This window comes from Pezoporus occidentalis, unplaced genomic scaffold (assembly GCF_034315485.1).
Source record: "Pezoporus occidentalis ecotype Australia unplaced genomic scaffold, CSIRO_AGI_Poc_V1 ctg15, whole genome shotgun sequence".
Lineage (NCBI taxonomy): Eukaryota > Metazoa > Chordata > Aves > Psittaciformes > Psittacidae > Pezoporus > Pezoporus occidentalis.
The window spans coordinates 3,560,249-3,587,813 of record NW_026913316.1 but is presented as its reverse complement, the minus strand read 5'-3'; the positions used below and the strand labels follow the sequence as shown (position 1 = coordinate 3,587,813).

At 37.7% G+C, this 27,565-nt stretch overlaps 2 protein-coding genes across 3 annotated transcripts in view; one reads left to right on the top strand and one right to left on the bottom strand.

Moving 5' to 3' along the window:
• SEMA5A (semaphorin 5A) overlaps positions 1-27,565 on the bottom strand; it is an 844,194-nt gene that overhangs the window by 25,419 nt on the left and 791,210 nt on the right. The gene's annotated exons all lie outside the window — the stretch shown is intronic.
• The window catches only part of ADCY2 (adenylate cyclase 2), a 217,372-nt gene that overhangs the window by 39,096 nt on the left and 150,711 nt on the right, over positions 1-27,565 (top strand). The gene's annotated exons all lie outside the window — the stretch shown is intronic.

The following is a 27,565-nucleotide window of genomic DNA, read 5'->3' as shown; positions in this document are numbered from 1 at the left end:
TGCCTTTCTTTAAGTGTTACCAGCACTGATCAATTCTTACTGCTGGTGGAGAGAGCGCTGGGCTATGGAAAGTTGGTAAAATGCTCTGAAGGTGGGTATTAGTGTGTAGAGTAATCCACAGAATGCAATTCCACTTAGTTTTGGTTGAGCTGAAGATTTCCCTCCCAGGATTCATTAACATTAACATCCAAAAAGAGACATAGATGAATACGTCTAGTATAGTCTTGATGAGTGTAAGGGTAATAGCCAATCATTACACGGTATGAAAGCACTAGATTTTTTTTTTTTCATCTGCCTTCATACGCTACTGGACAGTGCTAATAACAAACATAGAACTGCATGCGTGGAATAACACATACTGATTTGCAGCACAGTCCAGACCCACTGCTCCTATGAGATGCATCAGAGTCTTAACTTCAAACATATTTTGTGAATAAAATCTTCATGTGGATGCAGTTTTCAGATGCAAGAAAAGTTTTAATGAATATGTATATTATTTTGTGTTATGTGGTCCCCAGAAGCAGGGTATAGGTATATGATTCATATATATCTAACTATCTGCACCTGGTTGGAGCTTCAGAACTGCAAACAGTAGCTAGACATTTCTTGCCTCTCAAGGACAGGGAAAGGATTCAAAGGAAGCAAAATAATAAATTGCCAATGTACAGTTTTTCTGTCAGTGCCATAAAGATAATGCTTGCTTTACTGGAGGTGGCATCTTTCTTTGAAGTAGAAACGATGGAGTAAATTAACATATATTTCTGTCTATTGTCACAGGTATATGATTACAAGGAACAAATTAAAGAGAGAGAAATGTCTTCTTTAAAAGTGGAAAAAATGATTATGTAAATGGTATTTGGGTAATGCAGTTTCTTCCCCCACACCAGCACTTCAAAGAGATACACCAGCGCTGCAGCATAAATGGGATGAAGCAGGCACGTATTCAGATATTCCTCCACCCACCGTCCCCCGCTTTAGTGGTTCTAAATGTTCATTTGAGTACTTCTGAATTCTCATTTTCATCGCCGAACAAATCTAAACCCAATCCAGGAACTACCAGCAAAATAACACATAAGAAATCAACCTGGAAGCATCCTAATAGTTATGCTGCTGTGAAAGCAATGTAATGGAGACTAGAGTAATATTTTACATGCCTTTCAGTTATGTTAGGTTAGCTGATTTACCCATGTGAAAGAGCTAATGCTGAGCAGAAAGTCTTGCTGTGTATGCTGCCTTACATAACACTACCTGAATTGCTACACAAGTGACAGTGTGTGATGCAGGAGGAAAGCAGCTGATGTTCCAGATGCCAATTTGAGTGTATATTTGTGGTCTACAGAAGAGTGTTTCTAAAGCTCTAGATCAGGGTTTTTAAAGAATCCCTGCTTCAGTGTTTCATCTGGCGGCAGCAGCAGCAGCTCAGAACCTGAAAGTGTTTATGTGCCATCTGCTGTTTGGGAGCCCTTCTTCTGGATTTGTCAGGAATTTGGCAGATGAAAATTTAAGATTGAACACTAGTATTTTGATTTCATAGTTATATTCCCATTAGGGGTAAACACCTGGCCTCTGTTCTGTGCTACTTAAAAAGTAAAGTATATCATCTGTTTAAAAAGAAGGTAAAAATACTATCAGTAAAAAGAACCTATCAGAGGTTTCAGTAACTCAAAAATAACTAGCTATCTGAGGCACCAGGTAGCTGTATTCTGTTTAACAGAGAATTTTCAGCAGTGTGCTTGTAAGTCCTATGTCATTTAAAGTGTGCAATGTTGCTTTTCCCCCATTTCCCAATTGTGATTGCTGCTCCCTTTGCCACTACAGGCTTGATGGGTTAGCATCAAATCTTCCCATCTTCTTATCCCAGTTCCTTAAAGCTTTTGCCAGGTGCAACTGTGTATTTTCAAATGCAAAATATCTATCTAGGTATATATTGTCTAGATAGTTTCTAGGTATCTTAATCTGAAGAGTTGTCAAAAAAAGTCAAAGATATCCTCTGTCTAATGCCAGGTATCTTTAATCCATAGGCTTCTTTCTCTGCCTTGGTAGGAAACTCCATTCTACATTCTCTTCTTAAGAGGCAGGAAAAAAATCCAGTTCCTTTTATCATAAGCATTATTTCTTGAAGTGATGTCAAAAGTTGAGGCTTTGCAATTGCCATTTAACTAGAGGATTATATTGGAAGGCTCTCATGATGGAGAAACCTTTTCATTTAAGTAAAAGCTGCGTGCTGATGTCATAGAATTGATGAGAATTCCTAAGTCATAGGAATCATAGGTTCTGAAGTTCATCACAAATAAGTCATTAGATGCTAGCAATTTAACACAAATATGTGTTTATTTTAGGACTACCTTCCCCACAAAACAGACAGAAAATACAACATTGAATGAGGACCAGGTGTGGTTGGTTTCTTATACTGTTTCCAGGTTTGTCCTCTGTCGCTGCCCTGTTGTATAGCCCGGTTGTGTTTGTGTGAGCAGCACATGCACTTTATAATAATGTAACATGTTTTATGCATGTTAACATTTAGCTTCACATCCATTTAATTATTTTACCTATTGATTAAAAAATACCAAAATCAACCCTGAAAAAAATCATTATATTGTGTGATGTATTTGGGATTCCTATTTTGGTAGGACAAGCAATATTTTTTTGCAGATAACTTGGTGAGTAGTGAAAAACAGGACCACCAAGGAACTATTTCTTCAACATCCACATTTTATCTTAAAAAGTCCCCAGAGAAAGCAAGTGAAAACCACCATAAAGTCTGAAGCTTTAACAATTATTCTGTCTGACATTTCTGACTGATTTTAAGCATCAGCTTTTAGAGGAAAACAGAACTGCAGATATTGTTTGGAGCTGATTTTAGAATGGCAGCCTTAAAATAGAGTCGTTCCTGGGCACTTCTGCAAGGATTTTGTACATTTGGAAACTTGAATTATTTAAAGAAATCATATGGGTCATTGCTTTACCTGAATTTCTGTATGCTCTTTTGTGAAACTGAAAGAATAGGAAAGCCTCTCTTGAACCCCAAATCACTGAAGACTGATTTCATCTGTAACAAAAGACCAGTGTAAAATATAACTGACTTTGAAATAGGTGAGCACTGAAGGCCAGACACCAAGTGTGTTTAGATTGATACACTGCTGTAGGTTTGTTGAGTGAATACTATACTGAAAGATGCTAATAGTAGAAGTGAAAGTCATTAGTCTTAAAAACAGGGCCATTGAAAGCAGTTATATCAACAGCAAACATTTATGAGAGACAGCCATCTTTTCATCCACCATGTACAGCTGCAGTCCAGACAGCAAAATAAACAGAGAACTGTGTTAGTGCTCAGTATGTTCCTGGATAAGACTGACTCTGTTGCTGGTATATATTGACTTAAATCTACAAGATGCTGAGAGAGGAAAAAGCCAACCAGGACTGATAATAAAACTGTTTTAGAACTTGTTGTGAATAAATCAGTAACGTAATTTTATTTTGACTGACTGATCAATAATTGCTAATTTTTCCCCAAGTCTCATACTATCAACATGCAGACATGTTATGCCTATGCTCTTCTTCTGGACAAATATTACCATTTCTTAGCTTGTTCAAGTTAATGGGCAATCAGCATGGCTTTTAAACCCTGTATAAAGAGTATGAGATGACTTGCACATAGGTCTTTTCAAAACCCAAAATTGGCCTGAGCAAAGCTTAAAATTTTTTAATATGGTCTCATTGCTGTTTTCCCATATATAAACAGATCCTAAGGTTGATGTTTCACAGTTTGGAATGAATTTGGTCTCTGCAATTACCTTTGGGTGAGTAATGGCTTTGTGAGGTATACCATTCCTATAAATATGTTGCCTGTACTGTACTGTAAAGATGTCTGGGAACCTTCTGCAAAACACTTGGTCTTCCTGTTCTCCAAGGAAAGCCTGTAAAAGAGGTTTCTCATTTCAAAACAATTATCTTGCAAAATATGGTTTCTAAAGAGAATATCTTTATGAAATTTTATATATAAATTAATATTTATTGATTAATTTGCAGGCTAGCATAAAGGATAAGAGAAAACGTGGTTTTCCCTTCTGTTGAGCGAATCATCTTTGGATGATATGGATTACTTAACAGAAAAAAATCCTTTTTTGCCTAATTGTGTAAATGTGAATCGGGCAAAGTATTGAGCTTTGGTTTCTTTTGCTTAGAAGAAAAATGATCTGTATATTACATATTTTTGTTACCTATTTTTTGTCAATGTTGAAAAATAAGTACAGCATGGCATAAGTCCTACTGAGAAATGATGTATATGATCACAACTGGCATCAGTAATAGAAGGGAAGCAGAAGTGTTAACGCATGTCAGTACTGTATGGATCTTATGGTTATCATTGCTTGAATTGTGTTGAAAATAGTTTTTAATATTTTTAGTGGATGCAGAGTTGGTGTTTTTTTCCAGATTTGGGTGGAATAAATTGGTGCTCTCAATCAACAGCTGTCTTTCATATATGATGGGAAGACTGGTTTATAGCTGGTGCTTTTGCTGTTGAGAAGAACTTAAGTAGGAGGTTTCGTATGATTAAATGTAGGCAAGTCGATGTGATATTTTTTGTATGGTCTGCAGAGCACTTAAAAATAATGTGCCACGTAATACTCCTGTTTTTTTATAACTCTAATTACAAGGTGAAAATTCTCCATTGCTTAAACGTTCAGTACATTTTAGGTGTCTACATAGCATAAACACATGAGTGGATTTTGGAATTTGACAGCCTTTTTTCCTCCAAAATAAGTTTTGTTGAATGTGGAATAGATAGAAGTTTCTGCTTCTGAAGCTTATTCTGGTATGTTTGGTGGCAATTGAGGTTTGTTCCCCATTTAGTACACTCTGTAGGCTGATAGCCTGAAATTGTTCTTGGCAATACATATGGCTGGCTGCAGGTGTGTTACATGTTTGATCGCCTGCCTTGGACATGAGCTTTCATCTTTCTCCCTGTATGTTTCCTCAAACCCTTCCCCTCCTGGGTGGCCTTCTGGGCCCTCCTGTGTTTGAATCATTTCATAAGCTCTTTAGTCTTGTCTTTGAGAAGTCACAGATTTGTTCTGACAACAGGTTGAATCTACTAGCAGGTTAGCAGTATTATCCATAGTTCAGCTTGTTCAAAGGTCTTTTGAGGCTTCTCTCCCTACTTCCAATAAATAATTGGCAATTGAGACGCTGTCTGTTTCTTAAATGGTCTTTGTTGTTGTTGTTCTTGAAGAAGGTGGCCTTAGAGAAAGAGAGACAGAGAAAGCAAGCCAGACTTTATGTCATTTAGTCCTGAGAGACTGATTCTGATTTACTCTGTGGTGCACGTTGCATACCTGATACCCATGGTCGAGTCCTGACCAAATGGTGTGTTTTGATGAGACTTAGGTTCTTATCTTTCTTTCCACATTGCCATTACCTTTGGAAGGAAATCCTGACACATGGGGAAGGAGTGAGCTGCACTGTGCTCTAGCAGGAGCAATGGGCTTGGGTTCCTAGGTAGGATGTGGTTGCACATCTTTTCCATCCAGCATGGCGACTTTTACATGGGTGTAGGTTGTGAGTGCCCAGTAGCTGTTTTTCCAGATGGGCTGCTTGAGCTCTGACTTCACAGTTCATATTGTAAACTTCAAAAATCCCTTTCAGATGTAGGAAATACTGCTTTTCTTCAGTAAAAGAGAGCGCTGGGAGAGGGGAAAATCTTCATGTTTTGAAACATTCAGTGTTGGGAAGAAAGATGAAAGACAAGTGGAAAAAAAGGTTTGCTTTTTAAACCTAGATAAATAAAAGGAAGATTTAGGAAGAGAAGAGAATGTAAGTAATTTTAATTTTTGTGTCTTGGGATTCTGAGTAAAACAGCCACAGATTCTAGTATTAGATAATCCTAGGTTTCACTCAAGAAGAATAAATTTCTGGCCTTGATGACTGCCGACAGAAGTGCTAGGACAAGAGAGGGTATAATCTTCATTTGGGGAAACCAGAAATCAGGGGGAAAGTAATGTTTTTCTGCCTGAAGCAAAGCCAAACTGATAATTTAGTTTGTTTGTTGTTTTGTTTTATTGTTATTGTTAGGTTGTGGTTTTGGTTTAGGATTTTGTGTGTGTCCCCAACTGCTTGGGAAAGCAGTACAGGAATTAAGAGATAAAGATAATCTTTGGTTTAGCAGCAGAAATATTTGTGTGAGTGCCGAGATGCAAGGACACTTCAGTAACATGCTTGGGAAAGGACAGTTTGAGAAGTAATCAGAATGTGCAAAAAGAGCCTGGTCTTTTGAAAAGAAAAAACACCTGCCCCAAAAACCATCAGCAACTCGGAACAGTTTCCCTTCCAAATCAAGTTTCATCCTGTTGTAAAGGTCCTTTTTCAAAGGACAGGCTTACTAAGCATACTAATACAGCTGTACTACCACACAAGGAAAACTGTTAGTTGGATTGACGAAAGTCCCTATCTAATTCCTTACCTTGTGAACGAGCAACATACTGTTCCATTACATTGTTCATCCTTTTCACGTCTTTCATAAACCAGTAAAAAACATAAAGCGTTGCATTAAAAGAGAAGACAGTGGCACACAGCATTTTTAACCACACTCCACAGTAGTTGAGTGATTTGTCTTTACTTCACAAGTAAATTCACACACAGTTTTGCTTGATCACCATAATCCATAGGTAAGACATTGTTTCACAAGTAGAAGTAAGAGGAATGTTTGCATCAGAATGAATTTGTTATTGGCAGACACAAATAAGGAGCTTGCTGGTGGAATGAGTAACTCTTAGTTCCTTATTCTCAGAAGGCATACATGGAAGACAGCAGTCTGAAAATTAAGCAACAACAGAATTTTACATTGCATTAGCACTTGGATGAAAATTACACTAACATTTGTTAGCATATGCATCGTGAGTTAAAATTACTGTTTCAGAAAGGCCTTTGTACTTTAGAATAGTAAATGGAAGTGTACTTTAGCACAGTGCTACTGCAATACCTTGATAATTATGTTAAGAAAGCATTTCACCAGTCTTGCACAACTTGATTCTTCTTGTCTATCAGTGGTAGCAGGCAGCTGTGCTCACTCCAATAACGCAAGCATTCAGAGTCAGTGTAAATAAGGAAAGAACCAGATTGTCTGGAGGATCCTTTTCACTCCAATGAGCACTGTTGTCTTTCAACAATACAGGTGCACTGTAATAATATTCTTGTTGCCCTCACACTGACTTTCCATGAAAAGGACATTTTGTCCACTAGCTTTCCTTTCATACATTAGCCTGGGGATGTGCTATGGAAGAGGACTTGAGGGCTCGGGGCAGGGGGGCGATTTTTATGCTACTACTACTGGCAAAATGTAACTACGCCGCTGAATTGGCAGCATTTGGGAAACTGCTGCTCTGGTTTCCCTTGAGGAATGAAGATGATCACCTTCAAGAAGGTGAAGTGGTGACCCTCAAGACTCTTTTGCTCCCCTCCTCCTCCGCCTTCTCTGATCACTTTTCAAGGCTCTTTATCTCTCCGTGCATCCAGTCTTACAGTTTGTATGGAGGCAGGCTTTTTCTTGCAGAACTCCAAGGACAGGTTTCAGTAGTGCTTCTGTATTATTTAGGCTTGCTAACTAGTTTGAACAGAGAAGTGTGTCAAAGAGAAAACAAAATTCACTGGAAACGGTGTAGCAGTGTCTTCTTGTCTGTGTTCTCTGGGAACCACTAGTAAACGGGGTCCTAGGGAAAGACAAGAAAGAGGAAAAGATGTTTGGGTTTTGTTAAGCACTAAAACCAGCCAAATCAAGGCCAAATTTTTTGACCACAAGGACACTATAACACCTGTCTTAAATAACCTTTGAAGAAGTAAATTACTGTGAAATGATTTAAATGAGAACAGGAAAGAAACCATATTATGTGCTGCTGGTAGTTAATCCTACTGTGATGTGACATTTCTCTGGAAGTACTTTTAATTCTGCCAAATGACCTGGAGTTCTGAGAGCAGTGTCTTTATTTATCCTTGCTCTGCAAAGATAAAATAAAGAAATAAATACATGAGAAAAGGTTTGTGGAAGGTGTAAGGGAGAGAATGCTGGAGGTCTGTATCACTTAATTTCAGCTACCTTTCCTGCACTACTGCCTTGCATTAATTCTTCAGAGATGAAAGCAAGTTTTTCTTCAAAATATCAAGGCTTGGAGTATAAAGTGAAAATTTACCGATTAAAGTGCGAATCTTACGTGATTTGAAAGTTCTCATTAAAAAGTTAGATTTCACAGAGCAAAATTAAAAGAAACATCTTTCTAATAAAAGCAGAATCTATGTTTGAGGCTTTTGTTGGACCTATAGGCTAGTGTTTCAAGAGAATATTGTTAGTGAGCAGAGATGTGGGTCGGGATTTAAAGTTGGCTGTTTAAATCAAAAAGCTATTTACCATCCTCATTAAAAAATAGTGACCGTTGATTTACACATTTAATAAAAGCAAAATAACTAACACATCAATTGGTAGCTAAGGAAACAGCCTTAAATCTGAGACCATTTTCTGGCAGTACATTAATTGTTATTTTTCCCTAACCTTCCCAGAAGATGGAATTAATGACACATCAGGAGGTGTGAAGTGTTTTATTTTGAAGGTCAGTGGACCTACTTATTTGTCTAAGAGCAGTGCTCAAAGAAGCAGATTTTAGTTTCTCCAAGGAAAGCCTTTACAGGTAGAATGCCATTAAAAAAATTAACAACAAAGTTTTAAATCATTTTCTTAGTTTATTATTGATGTAATCAAATGGTCTTAGTTTTGTAAACAAATGAATTTTTATTTGGTATTTCATTTCCTTATTTACTAAGATCAAAAGGAAAATTTGGAAGTCAGTTTGACTTTTGCTTGTTTTAGTGGCTCATTTCAGAGTTTCTGGACAAACAAGGTCACATTGATAGAGTATTTCACCTTGAAAACTCAAAAGGATTTGTTTCTACAGCATTAATGGGCACTTGTCATAATTACTGAGCTATGTGAATGAGACCTGTGGATTTGCCATTGTGGAATGTGTACTTGTTTTCCTTTGCTTAGCTTAGCTTAGATTTACTTAGTTTTTTCTTAGCATTGATGCACCAGTTGCATGTATTTCTCCTCTGTAAATGTGTGGTATGGGGTTTCCGATATGGAATAGCTCATGTGAGAGCAAGACTTAGCTTGTACTATCCAGCAGGAGGGGCTTTTTGTTATGAATAAGAAACAAATACATCTGGAGCCCAGGAGCCTCAGTGGAGCTCAGTGGAGCTTTTGGTGCAGACTTCCGCCCGCTCAGCGCTTATTCATTTTTAGGCTTTTCTGCAATGCAAATCACTGAAAAGTGGGGAAGTGGAGTGTTCCAAAGTACTGGGTTTTAATAATTTTTATTTAATTCATGCTATGAATATGTACTGATATTTATTACCTTTTTCTGGTTAATTTAAGTATGACTGTTTTCCATTTCTGGCCTTAATGGAAGACTTTGTGTCCTCTTTAGACTTCTTTTCCACTCTGCTAATGCATACAGAGGTATCTGTATTGCAGCATATTTAAAAGAGTAGGCATTTTTTTGTGTGATAAACAGCTCTTCTGCCTGATGCTGACAGCTGTAAAACTCTGACAGGTTTGTGTGGGAAAGCACTCAAGAACTTTTAAGCAGCTTATTTGGAAATAAATTTGATCATTAGCAGAGCCATAGACTCTTGTAAATATGTATTTGCACATGTAGTTATTCATAAGTGAGAACAATTATATATAAATGATGCCAGAAGACTTTTTGTTTTTACAAGCAGTAAACTAACAATAACCAAAATTCAGAAGATGCACCATGTAATGGAGCAGTTTGGGGAAGCGTACGAGACATATGTAACAGGGATAGAGGCAGCAGGGTGGCTCTGCAGGTTGCAGCGAGATCCAGACAGCACTGAAACCAGTGTGAGCACCCCATGGTGTGCCAGCCACAGCAGCATCCAGCATCTCTGCAGGGAGAGGCAGGCAGGGAGGTGCTCATGAGCGGACATAAGGAGAGAGAGGCTGCTGATGAGACACATGACTGAAAGTGTCCTCCTGGAAAGAGGCAATCCATCCAAAATGAGTACCCAAAATGAGCATCCAAAAGTTCACCAAGAGACGGCAGCCACGGGTGACCCACAGTGGGGCTTGGACAACTCTCAGGGACAGTGGCCGTGGATGGTTCGTGCCAGCCAGGGCAGTGCTGGTGTAGTTGTTCATGTTGGGATTTTTCTCCATTAACCAAAGCGGTGATCAGAAGTTGCATTAGCGGCAGGATTATGTAAAAATCTCACAAGTCAAGGCCATTTTGCTTGCAACAAAAGGTTAAAAAGAAGAGCTTATAAACTTAGGTAGCTCATCTCCAGCACACTACCATTAAAATCATAAAAAGAAATGTTTCTCTTTGCTTTTATTGTGTCATAATCTGGTAACATTACAGCTATTTCCCAGTTACCAGCTTCTTCTTCCCTTTTCTGCAAATTGTTTTACCTTCTTGTCTTGGTTCTCCCCAGAGGGTTTTCCCTTTGTTTTTTAAGGCAAAGTTATCTGTTTCTAGTATCCACGTTTGTGCTGTTGCCAGTTAAAACCCCCAATTCCTCCCCCACCCCTAAATGAAACAGTGGGCGGAAAAGGCAAAGACTTGGTGACCATCACAAAGGAGGGTCAGCACCCAGGTAGAGGAATGCCTGGCTGCTTTGCAGACCTGGGATCTTGTCCACTCTGTAATTATTTTTTTATGATGTTACCAGGCATTTGGAGATAGTGAGTAGTGTTTTTACGCTGAACATCATATTTTTTCATATTTTCCCCTGAGAATGCAGAGATATTTTCTTTATACATATCATAACATACCTAGGATAAAAATAGTTAATTAGGAATCTCACTTTTCAAAGGGCATTATTTTTCTGTTACCACTCAGAAGCTGTGTCTATTCCTAGCAGGATCAAATATATTGAACCTTTGAACAGTGACAGTAGGTGTTGGTAACCCATCTTAGGTAGCTGCATAAGAACTGTAAACCCCATCGGTTCTTCTCTGTTTAAAACTTCCACTTGTGATAGCATATGCAGGGCTTTGTTGAATATCTTTAAGATATTTTTCTGCAAAGCATGTGCAATTGCAAGACAGATTAAATGATTTAACGTTATTAGTTACCTGAGCAATACAGAGATTGCCTTGATCAAGGTGGAGCACTGGAAGCGTTTACAGCTCTGTGGGTTGCCTGTCAGGCTGCACATTAGAAATGAAACTGATGTTTCTCTGTCTCTTGGCAGATCATCAGTGATTCTTTTGGTTAGGTGAAACTTGAATGTTTCCAAACTGAAATGGGAAGAAGTATGAGGAGGGAAGATAGAAAATAAAGTGTACTGAAAATGGTTGGTTCTGCAGAAACCAATGTACTGTCTCATTTATTCCAGTGCCTAATCCTATGTGAGTAAGTCTATGGGCCTAAGGTAAAAGTATGGGAGAAACATAAGTGGATTTAAGGAAAACCCACCACACTATATTGCAGAAGAAAAGCACTGTTGACAAAATTACTCTCTAGCTGATGCATGCTGTGATTTCTCATTCACTTTAGACATATAACATAAATTTCTCCCATCTGGTAACATTTTTACCTTAATGTTTTGACCTCTACTACTCTACAGGTTTGCATTCTGAAGTTTTGGAGAGTTTTGCCTCTCCCAGCTTCAATTTCACTTCATTATTTCTGCAAGATTTTTTTTTTTGTTGTTTTTTAGCTATTTCCCAGCTACTGAAATGAGTTAAATGAGCATGCAAAAATACACAATAAAATATAAGAATGAACGGGTTTAGAAGTTTTAGTTTGACTGCCTGAATCCAGATCTGTGCCTAACATATCAAACTTGATTCTAGCCCATACTGTTGTATATCAAAAAAATCTTTCTTGCTAACAACTTAGTGTAACCAGGTGAGGGAGAACAAAAGTAAGCCTGTGCTTTTCCCTCCCGACCAAGATTTTCTGTTCTGCTGTCTGTGTAAAAGTAAATAATGAAGTAAAAGCATTACTATCTCATGAACAGGGCCAAGTATAGTACCTAAAATGCATGAGTATCATTTTGAGATAAGTTTATAAAACAACTTGAATATAAAGTTTCAAAGGACATGAGAGATTTAGCTTTTCATGTGTGGGGATGAAAGGGGCCTTTGAACTCTTGCATTTGCAACATTTGCCTGTTGTATTCAATCCCACCTGCATTAAATAGTAGCTTTTTTCCCAACTATGTAGTAAGGAAACATCTGTCAGAGTGTGGCAGCAACAGAAGAACAATGCCTTTTTTTTCCCTTTCCATGGTATGTGTGCTGTCATAAGAATCATAGAAAGTTAGGGTTGCAAAGGACCTTAAGATCATCTAGTTCCAATCCCCCATCAGGTTGCTCAACCAGCCCGCACCTCCCCCCTCCCCGTTACAATGACAAGAGTGAAAGGAATCATCATATTTAATCCTTTAGGCCATGAATCTCCAGGATGCAATCTGAGGGGAAATCCATGCACACATCTGTAGTAAAATCACTGGATACTGCTCTGTTAGGCTTTGGTACCAGGGGCTTTGACAGTTTTCCTACTTTGAGAATTTGTGTGTTGGAATAAAGAACATATTCTCTTATATGAAGATGGAAATGAAAATGCCCTGGAAAAGAAGCATTTGCATGGCTTTTATAAATGCTAAAATATGTATTAGAATAAAAATTACAACATCTATGGTAAAAAGAAATTTATAATTTGAATAATGCTAATTGGAAATAGACTAAGGAATACATAAATTATCTTTTTATTCAGCTTCAGTACAGTGATGACAAATATTGCCTGCCTTGAAAATGTAGCTAGCTGTCTCTTGTGTGAGCTGTTTTTTAGAGAAGCAGTGATTGAGAAAGGTGCCACTGAAAGCCCCACTTTTTTATAGTTTTAAAGTTTTAAAATCTGTCATCTTTAAATCATACTTCTTTCCATTTGTAGCTAATGCTTTCACTAAACTATTCCTTTAGGAAAAAGCTGCTTGAAGAGGTGGACTGAATACAGAATCATGCTGAGATTTGTCCATTAGTACTTCAAAGTGTTGAAAATTGCATATCAGAGCTGTGGAGTTCTGTTTCAGAGTTTTCCTGTCATATTGTTGAAATAATTACAGTGTCTGTAAGATGTGTATAATTAGATGTTGTAATAAGACTTCAGAAGTACTTTTATGAATCTTTAAAAGTATGAGTATGTGAACACTGAAGTCTTGTGATAACTGATTTTCTCTCCTTTTCCCCTTCTTGGCAAGTACTGACGTAACTTTTTCAGATGCTGTTTGGGTGTACTAGCACACACTGGCTTATTTCAGGCACTGAGGATAATGGTATTTTTCTAACCTGTCTGTGACTTCGCACAGCTTATTAATTGCTAAATCATGTTCCTAATATAGTTATCTTACACCTAAAAATAGAAGCATCTGTAAGAATTGGAAATACGTAACTATCAATGGATTTGAACATCCAGTGTATTAGAATTAGTTGTTCTGTGTCACTCGCTTGGCACTTTACTGCAGGTATATTGCTTTCATTGACATCCTTAGCATGAATGAATAAAAACTAGATGTGAATTACGATGCGTGAAGCAGGGGAATAGGTTAAATAAAGTGAATAATCTTCATAGATGCTCTGAACTTGCTGAAAGATTCTTAGAGGTAAAACTATTACTCATGTGTTTCTAAAAGTCATTGGTCCATGCTTATCATCAGAAGACATCTCTTCCATACAAACTCCAGCTGAGCCAGTTTCCATGCATTTTATCTACCTTGACACTTATTTTTATATTCTCTGGAGCTGTACTGAGCACTGTGAGTGTATGATTCAGTATCTCATTTTTAAGAATTACCACTTTGGCAGGGATAGTATTTGTCAGTTATCTACCAACCACCCATTCCACAATGCAGGTTAAAATAATTGCAAAATAAGCAATTTGTCTACAAAACAGGAAAGTAGAAAGCTACATAGTTGCAAATGTTTTTTGAGATGAGAAACAGCAAGTGAACACTTAGGTTTAGCTATCCTTAGGTCAACTCCAAAGCTTCTCCCATGCTGTCCGGTTGTTTGCAGCAGCCATCTAATCATGTGGCTGGGCATCATGTTTCTATGCACAAGAAACCTGTTCTTACGCAAATTTTGCATTTTTATTCATGGAACAGAAATTTGATCTGGACATGTATGTTTCGTTTACACCCAATCTGGCCTGTGGTGGTTCTGTTCAGATTCACATCGTCATCCTTTTCTTATTTCTTGCCTGGATAAAGCCATTCCTACGTGATGACAGAGATAGTTACTGAGTCCGCTCTCACTGGACTGTTGAAAGACCCAGTGCTGCCCTAAATTATTAACCTACAAATTTCCAGCCTACTGTGAGGTGAAACAGTTTTGTTCACTGATCAGGGCAGTGTTCATGCTCAGTATATCTTTTGAGTCTTCAAATACTACATTGTGTGTTACAGCTGTGGCTTGCCAGTCTTGCTTTATCCAGTCATTTCAGTGGAATTAATACCTGTGGCTTTCTGGGTTAGATGAGACACAGTGATAATCAGTCACTGTGCTATGGCTGACTTTTAACCTGCCACTGCAAGAGTGGAAGACAGTTGGCGTGCTAATGGGTAAGCAAAAATATATCTCATTGCTCCAAAGTAGTTCCCTGGTTTTTGTCCATTTGGGAAAACACAAATTAAAACAGGAGACATTTTGCCCTGATCTGAATGAAGCTTTCTTCATGCTGAGCATTGTAAGATTCCTGTTTACCACTGATCAGGCAGCTGAATCCATTCAGGGAGAAGGAATGAGGCAGCTGAGTGTTAAGAATATATGGTGACATAGACTTGTTGGTGATAGTAGTGTGTTAATCCTCTGAATAGGCTGCCTGGGAAAGAAATTGAGGATGCAGGATGTAAAGTTTAAACTTTAGTTTATTTCTCTGGCTTATTTAAATGCTCAGGCCTTTAAATTGACTGCAAGAATAGATTTCTTTTCACTTCAGCTGTTATGGAGGTGGTGTAAAGTCCAGCTGCTTCTGAAGTGCTTCCTTCATTTTGCTAGCACATAAATCAGGTCAGCAGTCACATTGAATCGGACACAGAGCACTCACTTTTAGTTGGTCAGCGTTCTCAGAAATATATTGAGAATGTTATCTTGTGACTGTATTCTGCTACAAGCCATGCATGGTTCCCATTGATTTCTGTAATAGCTCCACAAACATTTATTAGGAGGTAGCATTTAGCCATATCTGTTAATGTGAATGTCTGTGGGTTTCCATCTATTTCTGTGCATGTGAACAATTATAAAGCAAAAAAAAAAAAAGGTTCGCTACTATATCGCTGTAATAACTGCAAGGAAAGAGTTTGTGTTTCACTCTTCTGTTGAAGTGCCTTTTTTGTCATTTCAATCCCAGCAGTATCTGGAAATTCTTGCCTTTATTTTCCCACTATTTTTTCATGGGCAAAGTTGTGCTGTGCCATTAAGTGAGACTGTGGCATAATTTAAGCAGAATGAGACCATTTATTGTTTAAAACTCTGTGACTCTTCTGATATTGGCACTTGTTTTCCTCTGGTCATATCTACTAAGAGCAGGAACTTAATTAGATTTAGGGGTGTGGCTTTGTCAGTGATTTGGGATTGGATATGTCAAAAAAAGAGAAGTATTCCTCTCATATTGGGGGAATTCCCTTGTGCGGTTCACTTACAAATTTGAACATCATTATTGATAAGAAGACTCTATCTCTTGCTAAAAGATATGTTGATGTTTAAAACTTTTCTTCTAATTAACTCATCACTGTATAAAAGCACATACAGTTTTGGTAGGCAACAATAAATTAATTCAAGATTTGTGTCCATTACATGAAATAATTTGAACTTTGTCTATCTTTGAAACCAGCCCAGGCGGTTGGACTGGATGACCTCCAGAGGTCCCTTCCATCCTAATTTACTCCGATTCTGTTAAGTGGAGAAGCATGCCAAACATTGTGCTGCAAAAGTCAGATAATTTTTCCTGTGTTGTGTGTGCCTAGACACATTTCACTGTAGGAAGGTGCTGTTCTGATTTCTAGGAAGTTGTGGGGTTTTCTGGGGTGAGTATGCATTTTTTTCCTTTGGGGACCCAAAGTTCCATACAAATTGTTCCAGTGAAAACTTTTGAGGAGAAAGAGCTTTGTGATTTGAAAGGTGTGAAAAGAAAGGTGTGAAAACAAGTAACACAATCCTTTCAGCAAGCTGAAATGGCTGGAACCTTCTGCAAAATAACATGTAAATTAATGTTGACTAATGTTAATATTTAGAACGCAGTGATAGATGAAACCCCATGCTTTTTAAAACAGGCTAGAATAACTTTTTCTCTATATTCATTCTTCTGGGGTTAATTTAGTCTACCACATTTAACTAATCCTACAGCTACATAATGAATCCTTTTGTAATTAGAAGATAGCTATAATTAAGAGTTGCACATGAAATCAGATCACTAGTCCATGAGTATCTGGGCATACGTTAGTCATATTTATAAAAATATTTACAGTATTTAGAAAGTGGAGGACTCTGTATTTAAAATCAGGATTATTAAGATTGTTAAAATCACGCAGCCTAAGGATATTCTTTACTGCTGCTCTCCATTGCAAAGTTACTTTAAATGTTACATAATATTGGTTTAAATACAGATGTTCCATTAAAGTAACATCAGTTTATAATTATTTACTTATTTGCAGAAATGACCAGGATTATATTTTTAATTTTCATAACAAAGTGTGTGTGTGTATGTGTGAAATTCATCTGGGAATTTCTCAGTAACAAAGACATTGTCTATAATTTTTGATTAATTTCTACATCACTATACTCAAAATTCCAAAAGAAATCCCTAAAAATTTCTGGAGAACAAACATCAGCTCCATTATGACAACAAGGGTTGGATTTAGGAGAAAAAGAAGCTCATTGTGAAAAATCAGGGCTGAGAAATCATTTGACCTTGGTCCATACACAGGCAAGCAATGAGAGAAGTTTGGGATCACTGTGCTAATGATGAATCTGCTTGGCTGTCAGGTTACATTCAAGACTTAATATAATCTCTGTGTAACTTCTCACCAGTTTAATCTTCTTTCTTCTTTCAGTCTTCATGTAAAAAAGACCAGAACTTTTCAAATAAAAGCCTATTTATGTTATCAAAACAGGTTGAATTTCTATGATTTACCATTAAATTATTTTACCCACATCTTTTTCTTGAATTGCAATCAAAATTAAAGCCCTGTAAGAGAATTGAGAGCTTTGATCTATACCCATGGATCTAGTAGGGATTAGTGCACCTAAAAATGGCTGAAAAATGAGGCGGTGGGAAATAAATGTTTGAATACCACCTCCTTCTTCCTGTATTGCTTGGGGGAGGGTTATGAGTGAAATACATGCCATTTTTACATGTAAAAACTGGAAAAGAGATGATGATTGTCATCATCATTACTAGGTTTGGTGCACGTGCCCATTCCTGCACTACTTTATTCATAAGGAAACAGCATCCAGGTTACTAGCACTGTTGCTCCCCAGGGTTCATATAAAGGCTGTAGACTTGTGGCTACCAAAACCTGACCATTTTCCAAAGCTGGAAATAACTTTGCACTTTGCAAAAGTTGAGGGGAAAGACAATGCTGCCCGAGGGTTGTTGGGACAAGTTCACATGCACAAATACTTATTGACAGTTTTATAGCTGATGGCATGCATTGACTCTAGTGGTGAAGAAACAAACTAGGAGAGATTGAAAAGGGAAAGGACAAACTTCTCATCCCAGTGGCCATCTGGGGTGAGAACTATCAGGGGAACTGCAAGCAAGCATCCTTCCCTTTGTGTCCTGTCTTGTGCAGTGGGCGGTTCTCCCTGTAATACTTCTCCCATAGTGACTGTATGTTCTTCTTCAGGATCTGCTCAGACTCACAGGTCACTGTTCCTGCATGTGATGCTGTAGGTGCTGACTGGAGCACGCTTATGTTGGGGGCAGGTGCTGCACGCTGCTTGGCTGTTAAGCTCTCTTCATGTTTATTATTGGATCCCCTTGTGTAAACCAAAAGCCATCACTGAGGAGAGGGAAAAGGTGAAAAAAGAGATGATACCCATGCTAGTGGCAATCCTTTCCCATGAGAGCCCACCACAGCAGCTCTGTTTGGGTTGGCATGTGCAGGCTACAGTTGCAAATAGCAAGCTCTAAGCAGTACAAAAGGCTGACTTCCCAAAGGCACTGCACAACAACCCAAGTGGTAACCCTGTATTAAAGTTTTTGGGAATGAATTAGCAGATGATTTGAAAACCTTTGGGAAAGGCAGGTGTCTCAGGGGATGGTAAGTTCTGCAAAACCTGACTTAACCTTATGACAATTAAATGCTATGATATTTCCTTTTTTTTCCCTCAAAGTTTATATTATTTCAACATGATTTTGTCCATTCTTCTGACGTTATACTCTTCTAGGTGCATGTTTTCTATTATTAATAAGATTTTCCAAAGTGGTGTTATGTCCTATTTTGGCAGATCTCATAAAGAAGAAATGTTTCCTTCCTCTTTATTAATATTATGCTATTACGACTCTATACACACAGTGTTTCATGGCAATCATTCAGAGGCTCCTTTCCTTGGCAATTTCGTGTGTTTCTTGTCTGGTTTGCCCCAAAATACATGTTTATGAAAAAAATGTAATTTGCAAAAACGCCATCCATTCAGGTTTCTGTAAGTGGAGTCATACCGCACAGTCATTTCAATTTACTGCGTCTTTCCTTTGCAGCAGATTTTGTCTTGTGCTGTTTCATGACACTGTTGATCTGTGTACTATTGATCTGTGCAGAGGAAATCCAAGTTTCCTTTGTTCAAACTCTTTGCTATTTTAATTTTTTCCATCAGATATACCCCAACCATGACCCTTATGGTTATTTTCCTCTCATTCTGATATGTTGCACAGCATATGTCAGCTCACCAGTGGTACGTTGTCCTTTGCTGACCTTAGTGTATCTCAAGGAAGGGAGGCCTTCTGCTTTCTTGGGGGAGTGAGTGACTGCTCTTATCAGCATTAGCATACTTCTGCTGGATAGTAGATAAGGTCAGGAAGAGGTATGCCCTCCTTCCCTGGGAAATTGCTGAGTTACTGGGTACCCTACAATAGGTACTTCTTACTCTGAAGCATCTTGTGCACCTCAGCACACAAAGGTGCAGTTACTCTGCTGAGCTGCAATAAATTTTTGCTTCTCACCCTGACCCTTGCTTTTCCCTTCTCTACTTTCAATTACTGCTCTTGGTGGGTTCTCTAATAACCATGAACACAAAAGATTTCCAGGGCTTCTTGATCTGTTGTTAATGTGTGTGTCAGTCTGTCAGAGGCATAAGTCTGTCAGGGTTTATAGACTTCATCACAGTTTTGGGGGGTACTTTGCTGGTCTTGGTCATACAGTCATGCCCTGGGGTACATTAGGAGGAACCAAGCTAGCACACTGAGGGAGGTGATCCTCCCCCCCCCAGTGCTGGTGGTGCCAAATCTGCAGTTCTGGGTCCAGTCCTGAGCACCACAGTTTTACTGGAGCAAGTTCAGGGAAGAGCCACAAAGATGACTGAGGGACTGGAACATCTTTCGTTTGAAAAAAAGGCTGAGAGGTGCGGCAGTTCAGCCTGGGGAAGAGAAGGCTTAGGGGAGATGTCATCAACATAGGGTTTGTTCTTTGGATTTTTTCAAGAGCTATTCAAGAACTATGCACACCATGGCTTCATACAATGTCATCAAGATGCTGGATTCTCTATTCTTTTCCTAATAATTGCTGGCTTTTCATTTGCCTTTTCAACCACTGCTGTAATTTGGTGGGGTTTTTTGTTTGGTTTGGTTTGGCTGTTTTTTTTTTTTTTTCTTTTTGGGTTTTTTGGTTTTGCTTTTGGTTTTTGTGTGTGTGATTTTTTTTTTTTTTGTTTTCCGAAGAACTGATCACAGTGACTCCTGTATTTTATTTTTTTTTTGTCTGAGATTCTAGGAACTGGGGGGAAGTCTGCTTTTGTAAGTTAAGGTTGTTTTCCCCATTTATTATGTTCGATTTCATCTGCAATTTTACGGCCCAGTCACAGTAATGTGAGACACTTTTGCAACTTTTCCCAGGTGTTGTTGCTTCTGCATACTCTGAATAATATTAGAATCCCATCAAACATTGCCACATTACTATTCCGTTTCCTTTTACAAAGCATTTAGAAAGATGTTGAAAACTTCTCTGAATGCTCCAACACAGTCACGTCAGTGTAAAAGTTGACCATTTATTATTTACTGTTTTTCACCTTCTGTTTTTACCTTTTACCAATCCAGTTTGCCTCCAGTTCTCTGGAACTGTTCTAGTATCTGGGAAATACAGAAAATCAACATATGTAATCCAGAATTTTTATAGGGTGCTTGAGAATAGTTTATCGGACCTGTTGTTTAAAAATGTCTCAGCATTGGTGTCTGTGGCTTTCTATACTCATGAGCTGATATTTAGGAACCTCAATTATTCTTTAGCATAATGTAAATATATAATTTAGCTTTTCCCTTAAGAGAGAATAACCATTTTTATTTTATGGTTCTGCTTTTCTTTTATTATAATAAACTGTTTTACAGTCTCTCATAAGTTGATCAGATTCACTGTTAGACTCCCTTCATGCTTAACATGCAGAAAAAACTCCTTGGATCTCCTGAAATGTAGTGTATTCATCTTTTGCCCTTATTGGATTTCTGATTTCAACTAATTTCTGTCATTGGTCATATTTTTTGTGAATGTGCAAGCATGCATATTTTTGCATGGACTTTCACATCCTTTCTAGCCAGTTAGGTTTTTAGGCAATTTATGCTTCTTTCTCAGTTGTGTAAGTTTCTTCATTTTTAGGGCAGCTTGGATAATGTTTTCAATATATATTTTTATTAAACTCCTTTTAAATTTGAGGCACAAGTGCTTGGGTGTTGTAAAATTTCCTCCTTAGTAGTCTGAGTGAAATGATTTTTTATTGCTTTAGACTTCAGTCTGTTTACATATACCGTATGATCATTTGGATGTCTTTTGATTTTTCACGTTTAAACACATTAATTTAATTGCAGTATACTTTAGAATTGTGTGGTATTATTCCAAAGGGGATGCACCATAGTCCTAGTCAGAATAAAATGTGTCTGGTTTTCTTTTACAGTGGCATGGGAAGACTAGGGTATCAGCTGTCCCTTCAAGAGAAAATTCTAGCTGTGATATCAGGAGTTACTGTTGTTGTAGGTTTCTGGTCTTAATATTATAGGCAAAACATATGAGGGAATAATAATAAGGATGAGCAACACATTCTCTCTCTCTGATGCTTTTCACTTCTCATCACTGAAGAAAACAAAGGCATAGCTTACTGTCTCCTGATCCACTTAGAGACTCAAATCACTGCAAACACAGGCCATTGTTGGGCTGTATAGTGCCTTATGAAGTTGTGTTTCTGCTTGCAGCGCAGTGAGATAGAGTGAAAGAGAATAATAGTGAAAATGGGCATTACAGAGTGAACCAAATTCTTTCTTTTTCAACCGTGTTCAGGAATAATCTTAAAATTGCTAGAGATGACAGTAGCTCAGTCCCCTCTTTCTGTAGCAGAAAGGACCAAAAGTTATTATGGATCCTTGGGTCACTCCTTCCAGATTCCATATCATTCTTACTGATCCCATCCAGTGAAAGGAAAGATTCTGTGCCATAAAAAGCAATCACACAGTAGACAACACGCTATCAGATTATATCTTGATTATCTCACATGAATTTTCCCTCCTTTTCTGGAGTGTTTCATCTTATTATTGCTTTAATCTGTGATTTTAGCAGCACATTTGAAGGTCTCTTATTGCACAGTTATTTTAAAAATACCCATTTTCCTGCAGTGAACTTGCTTTTATTCTTTCCTATTTTGCTAATGGTTGTGGTTGATTTTTTGGCAGAGGCTGTAATTATTTTGTTTCCTGATGACATTTAAATCTGGACCTCTGCACAAAAGAAAAGGATTATTAGTTTGAGAGTTCTCCATGATTAAGGACAAGGCATGATTTACAGGGTTGTTTACTACTTCTGTGATAATTATTGGAAAATAAAGTTTATGTTTAGTAAAAATGGGTGAAGTAATAATTTATTGTGGACATAATTTTGTGGAGTAAATCACAAGTAAAGTCTTCCTTGTTGATTTTATTCTTGAGGTTTATGGCATGACTAACTCTTAAGAAACATTTGTTTTACATGAATTAAAACAGTTCTGAACAACCTTGCTTTATTTTAAAGTCAGGGTGTATAGTGTGTATAAGTGTTCTCTCATCCCCCTTTCTTCTTCCCCTTTCCCCTTTTCCTCTTGGCTTGGCTCAGCACAAGAGCACAAGATCTGTGGGAACAGACCACAGTCCATTCTGTCTCCAAGAATGGCAAGAGAACCTGCTATTAAAAGGCAGCACACAAGTTTGATCACTTTTTTGGCCTGTTAGTTTCATACCTTGTCAGGCTCCACACTTGTATTAGCAATATCAGAGGGTATGTTCCTACCCTGTCTTTTTATTATTGGTTTATGGCCAAGTTATTAGTGAATTTGTTTAATCTCTTTTTGAACTTGCTGGTACATTATGGCCTCCAGCGGCAGAAAGTTCAAGAAGGTCACTATCTGCCAGGTAAAGATGTACTTTCTTTTCATGTGTTTCAAGTTAATCTACTAGTTTAATTCAGTGCCCTTTTATTCTAACTGCCTGATGAATTTTGACTCCCTTTACACAATAAGGAGGAAGCTGATCTTGAAAAATCTCTAAAAGTGATCCTGTAGTGGACTGGCCAACTTTGTGTGAATGTTTGTATTTTAACAGTTTAATTATGGGAACAGGTTCTTTTCTGGTTACACAGTGAATAGCACTCTTTTCCCAACCATTTTGCTATGATTACACTTGTGCGTAAGAAGTCATCCCAAAGAGCTACAGATATTAGCTGAAGCCTCATTACTGCTTTATCCAAAGCAGCACCTTCCCCTAACTTACACTGAAACAGCACATTTAGATTTGCGTGCCTGCTTCAGTGCCAAAATGTCATACACATCAAGGGGAAATTCTGGTCAGAGTAGCATTAAGTTGAGTGAATTTTACACATGATGCCAAGCTGGTTATGATTAACCATTTAGCACAATCTTTAAAAGGCTGTCTAGCTGGGAAACTATGAGTCATTGTTGGAACTTAATTTGTATAAAATAAATTATTAGTATCTCTTTGTACAGTTGTTCTCAGTGTCAAAAGCAAAATCCCCTGTGGTACCCTATATGCTAGGAAAGACAATTTTAATCTGTAAAATATATTAAACTTTCTACTCCAGATACTCTCTAGAATTAAGGCACTGCCATTCAGAGTAGAAACTGATGACACTAGGGAGCCAAAGTTTCTGAGAACAGGTTGGGTCTATGGGCTCCAAAACCAGGTTAGGTCCACTGCAGTTTGTGCCATCACAGTCCAAATCAGTGACCTTTCCAATGACAGTGCCTGTGAAACACCAAGTATTATCAACTTCATACCAGTTCTCCTTGGTCACTGTTACCGTTATAGACAGGTCAGAGGCTGAAGTGGCCAACGTACATCTGGGAGACCCTGGAGCAAAAATGACATCATTAAAGATGTTCAGAATGGGCTGATTTAAAGAAGGAACTACATTTTGAAAGATGCATGAAGTTGCTTAACTATATTTTTATGTTGTATTCTGTGACAAGAATGAATGTGAATATCATCGGTGATATCCCACGCCATGCTGTGGTTATACCATTTGGTGTCCAAGTCTCTCTAATGGCATCACTACAGCAATCTGTATGAGAGCTTTCACTGCCTTTCACACTCATGATATATCTAGACAGCCACACTATGGCAGCTCATCATCCTTTAAATCGTGGTGGAAAAGAACTGCTTACATAGCAGATGAAAACGTGGCACTGTTGAAGTGTGGGAGAAGAGATACAGCGAGCAGCAAACACACTCAGAGTTTGCTAACTCTGACAGTCAAAGATAATGGGCAAGAGTACTGGATACCACTTAATCAAAGCAGGAAAACCACATACTTCTCTGTAAGATGTTACTTCAATGTTAATCAAATGTGAATGCTATGTGCTATATATAAGGCATACCATCAATGCCCAAATACTTCTCATTCTAAGTTGGGGATAACGTGAGCTCATTGAAGAAGTCTCTGAGAATCAAATTCCTAAAGCAGTCTAAGTTCAGATCAGGACAAAAAGCATCTCATGTTTCAACTAGGCAGTTGTAGTGATGACTCACATCAAAGACTGCTTCCAACGCAGTTTCAAAACAGTGGTAGGTTTTGTGGCTATGGCCCACTTTGGTGGAACAGGCTTCTTTTGATATTGACAAAAATAGTGCACTGTAAATTAATAGTGTTTACTGACACACCAAGAGCAGACATGCAGTGAAACACATTGGCAACTCTTGTAATGGGATAATGGCATCCTTTGTGGTCTTTCAAGTGCTTGTATGAGCAATATTTTGTTAATTCTCACAAAAAGATCATGAAAAGGGTCAAGGACTGCTGTTTGTTCTGCGAAATGTGACTCCAGAAAGCCTGTCTTCTCTTTCTACCTTAAGAACCACTGTACTCAGAAGCATTTGAGTATTGACTTCTACGGTATCAAACTTAAATACAGCAACATTCTGAAATACGTTGAAAGGTCCAGAGCCTTGCATACTGTGTATGCCTGCTATCAGAGATAGCAGATGAAGGGTAGAAGCATCTTATTTCAGGGTACTCGGGGAGAATATTCTTGGGAAAAAAAAAAAAAAAAAAGAAAAGAAACCTCTGTGTTAAACAGAGCTCTCAACTCCCTGGGACATTAGACCACTACTTGAAATAGGAGAAAAGGATTGGGGCCAAGAATCAAGAGATATTGACAAGAGCCATTCTTGATGTGCATTTTGGATGAGTTTCTGTCTTAGCATGACTAATATATCTCCTGCTTTAGAACAGTATTCTCAGACCCATATTTCAAGATGCAAATGTAAGGATTGACAAGTAAATTTGTTATCAAGTGCTCTTTAACATAGTTCCAATCCAATTCAGCCTTCTTGATGCTGAGTAATGAAGAATTTGATATCTGAATATGTAATGTCAAGAGGGGTTGACACTTCTGAGAACTCTGTCTTTAGTTGTGGAAGGTTGAAATTACCCATTTATTTTGAGTAAGGAAAGTAGTGGGGTAATTTAAAGAAAGGATATTTGTTTACAGCAGTATAACAAATTCGGAGCTGATGCAGCTGATACCACTAGAAGCACTGAAATATACCAAATCTTTTTTTATGTGCTTACCAGTCTGTTTTATGTCAAAGTTGAAAAGCACCAGTGTCGTATTATATCTTATGTCGCTAATGAGTTCTAGTAATTATGTAGCATATACCTCACAGTTGGGGTGGATTATTTATTCAAACCATATTTAAACATAGAAAATATGCAAGTTCTATTTTTTGAATACAAGACAGACAAGAGTAATTTTTTATTTTCTAATCATAAAATTCTCACAAATATGTAAATGCCATATTCGCCCTAGTAAATTAGAACGCTAAATTTAGGAACAGCAAAACCTTGTTTTCATGAAAAGTCACTGGGATTGGAAGCATTTGAAATCCTTCTTTGAGGACTAGGGTCCAGGATTTTCCTTCAAAATGTTTTTTAACTGTAAACATGTCTTAGGCATCTGGTCTTACATGCTGGTGAGGTATGTTGCCTCTGACATTCATTCATCTTATGCCTATGTTAGGGGATCTTTCACATTCTTGTTGCTGCATAACTAATTGTTCAGGTTTTCCCCCCTACCCTGATGCCTGTTACTGTGACAGAAGATGATTGCTTTAACATGATTGGTTCTCAGCAAAATAACGTTGGCTATTACTTACATTTTTGTTAGCTTTCAGAACTCATGAGTATGAATTGCTTATTTTTTGGTCTGTTATTTCTCCAGGAATTGAACCTAAGCTGACCAGTTCATAATTTGTCAGCCTTTTCATCAGCCTTTCAAAGGCAGATGCTGGAACTTTCTACATCTACGTCTTTCCCAAGTTTTGAGACTATCAGTTAGTTCTCTCAGTATCACAGTTGATTTTTACCCAGCCAGGACAATTTGAAAACATCATGCGTACATAACCCTTACGTTATCTAGACCAAGTTTGTGAACCCTTTTCTTTGCTGTTGTTTTTATTAACATTTGATCTCAGTTAAAACTAGGGAGGGCAGAAACTAAACAGATACCAGACTTTCATTAGCTTGTGCTATCTGCTGGTAGATTGAAAGACTAGAGACGCTTTTTTGTTACTTTATTTTATTATCCCTTGTGCCCTTTGCAGTTCTGTTGTGTTTCATGCCATTGAACACTGACTCCTGAACATATGGGATGGTTGGGCAGTATGAGTGGTCTGGAAGGAGTTGGATTAAAGTAATGGAAGAGCTGGGGAAAGGAGAGTGGAGAAGGGGACTTCCTGCTCCATCCAATTCTGTGTCCATGATGGAGAAGAATGCCTCCACTGTCTTGTAGATAAGCATACACTAGAGTTCAGTTTTGAGTATGTAATCATCACATGCAGATGTGAAGAAAACAAACTAACAATAAGGAAAGTGAGCAGCAAATTGTTATTGCTTATACCTGCTTGAGAGCTTTCTGAGTTAAATACTGTGTGTACACAATTGTTAGATGGTTAATAGGCTTGTAAGTCAACTAAAACTGATGGAGAGGCTTATGTAGGGTTATAATTACATGCAATTTGGCGCATTTTCAGGATTGCCTACTTACTTATGTGTGCAAAATCTGTCCCCCAAATCTAGTTACATTTTCTCAAATCTGTGTTGGAGGTTGGAACATATGCATACCATCAAATATATAACCTTTTGTGTGTATAGCAAAGGAATGATATTGTAGGTTGGAACATATGCATACCATCAAATATATAACCTTTTGTGTGTATAGAGAAGGAATTTTTGCTGTTACAGGTTGGGTTGTACATTTGGAGAGTTTGTTCCATAAAGTTAGTTTTGACTCTAGAACCCCTTGAAAGATGCTGACAATATATTCTTCTTATGGGCTGTGATTGTCTGAAGTAGTTTTGTTCATGTTCAAATAAATGTATTTGTTTAAAATGTAGTGTTTTAATGGAATTTGGCAAGAGTTATATAGACATAAAGTATAATGTTTTTAAACCAAAATGCTTAGCTGAACTTGGGTATTTTTGCTTAATGTTATATTAAATTATGAATTTTGACTGCATCAGGATGAACAGAATTTCTCTGCATTGAAATTGAGGCCATGTGGAGGGGTTTGGCCAGTTGTTTTGTAATGCAGTTCACAATCAAAAACCACCAGACCCAGGAGAACTGTATGCTATCTGTAAACAGAGTGTTAATGAACTTAAAATTTTAAAAGATAAATTTTAAGTTTAATTTGAAATATTTGGGGTTTTTGTGTACTTCTTGAACAATAATATAGGATCTTAAAATGTAGTTCTTAAATATAATGTAAAATTTCCAACATTTTTTTAAATGAATTTTTCCTAAATTGATTTTC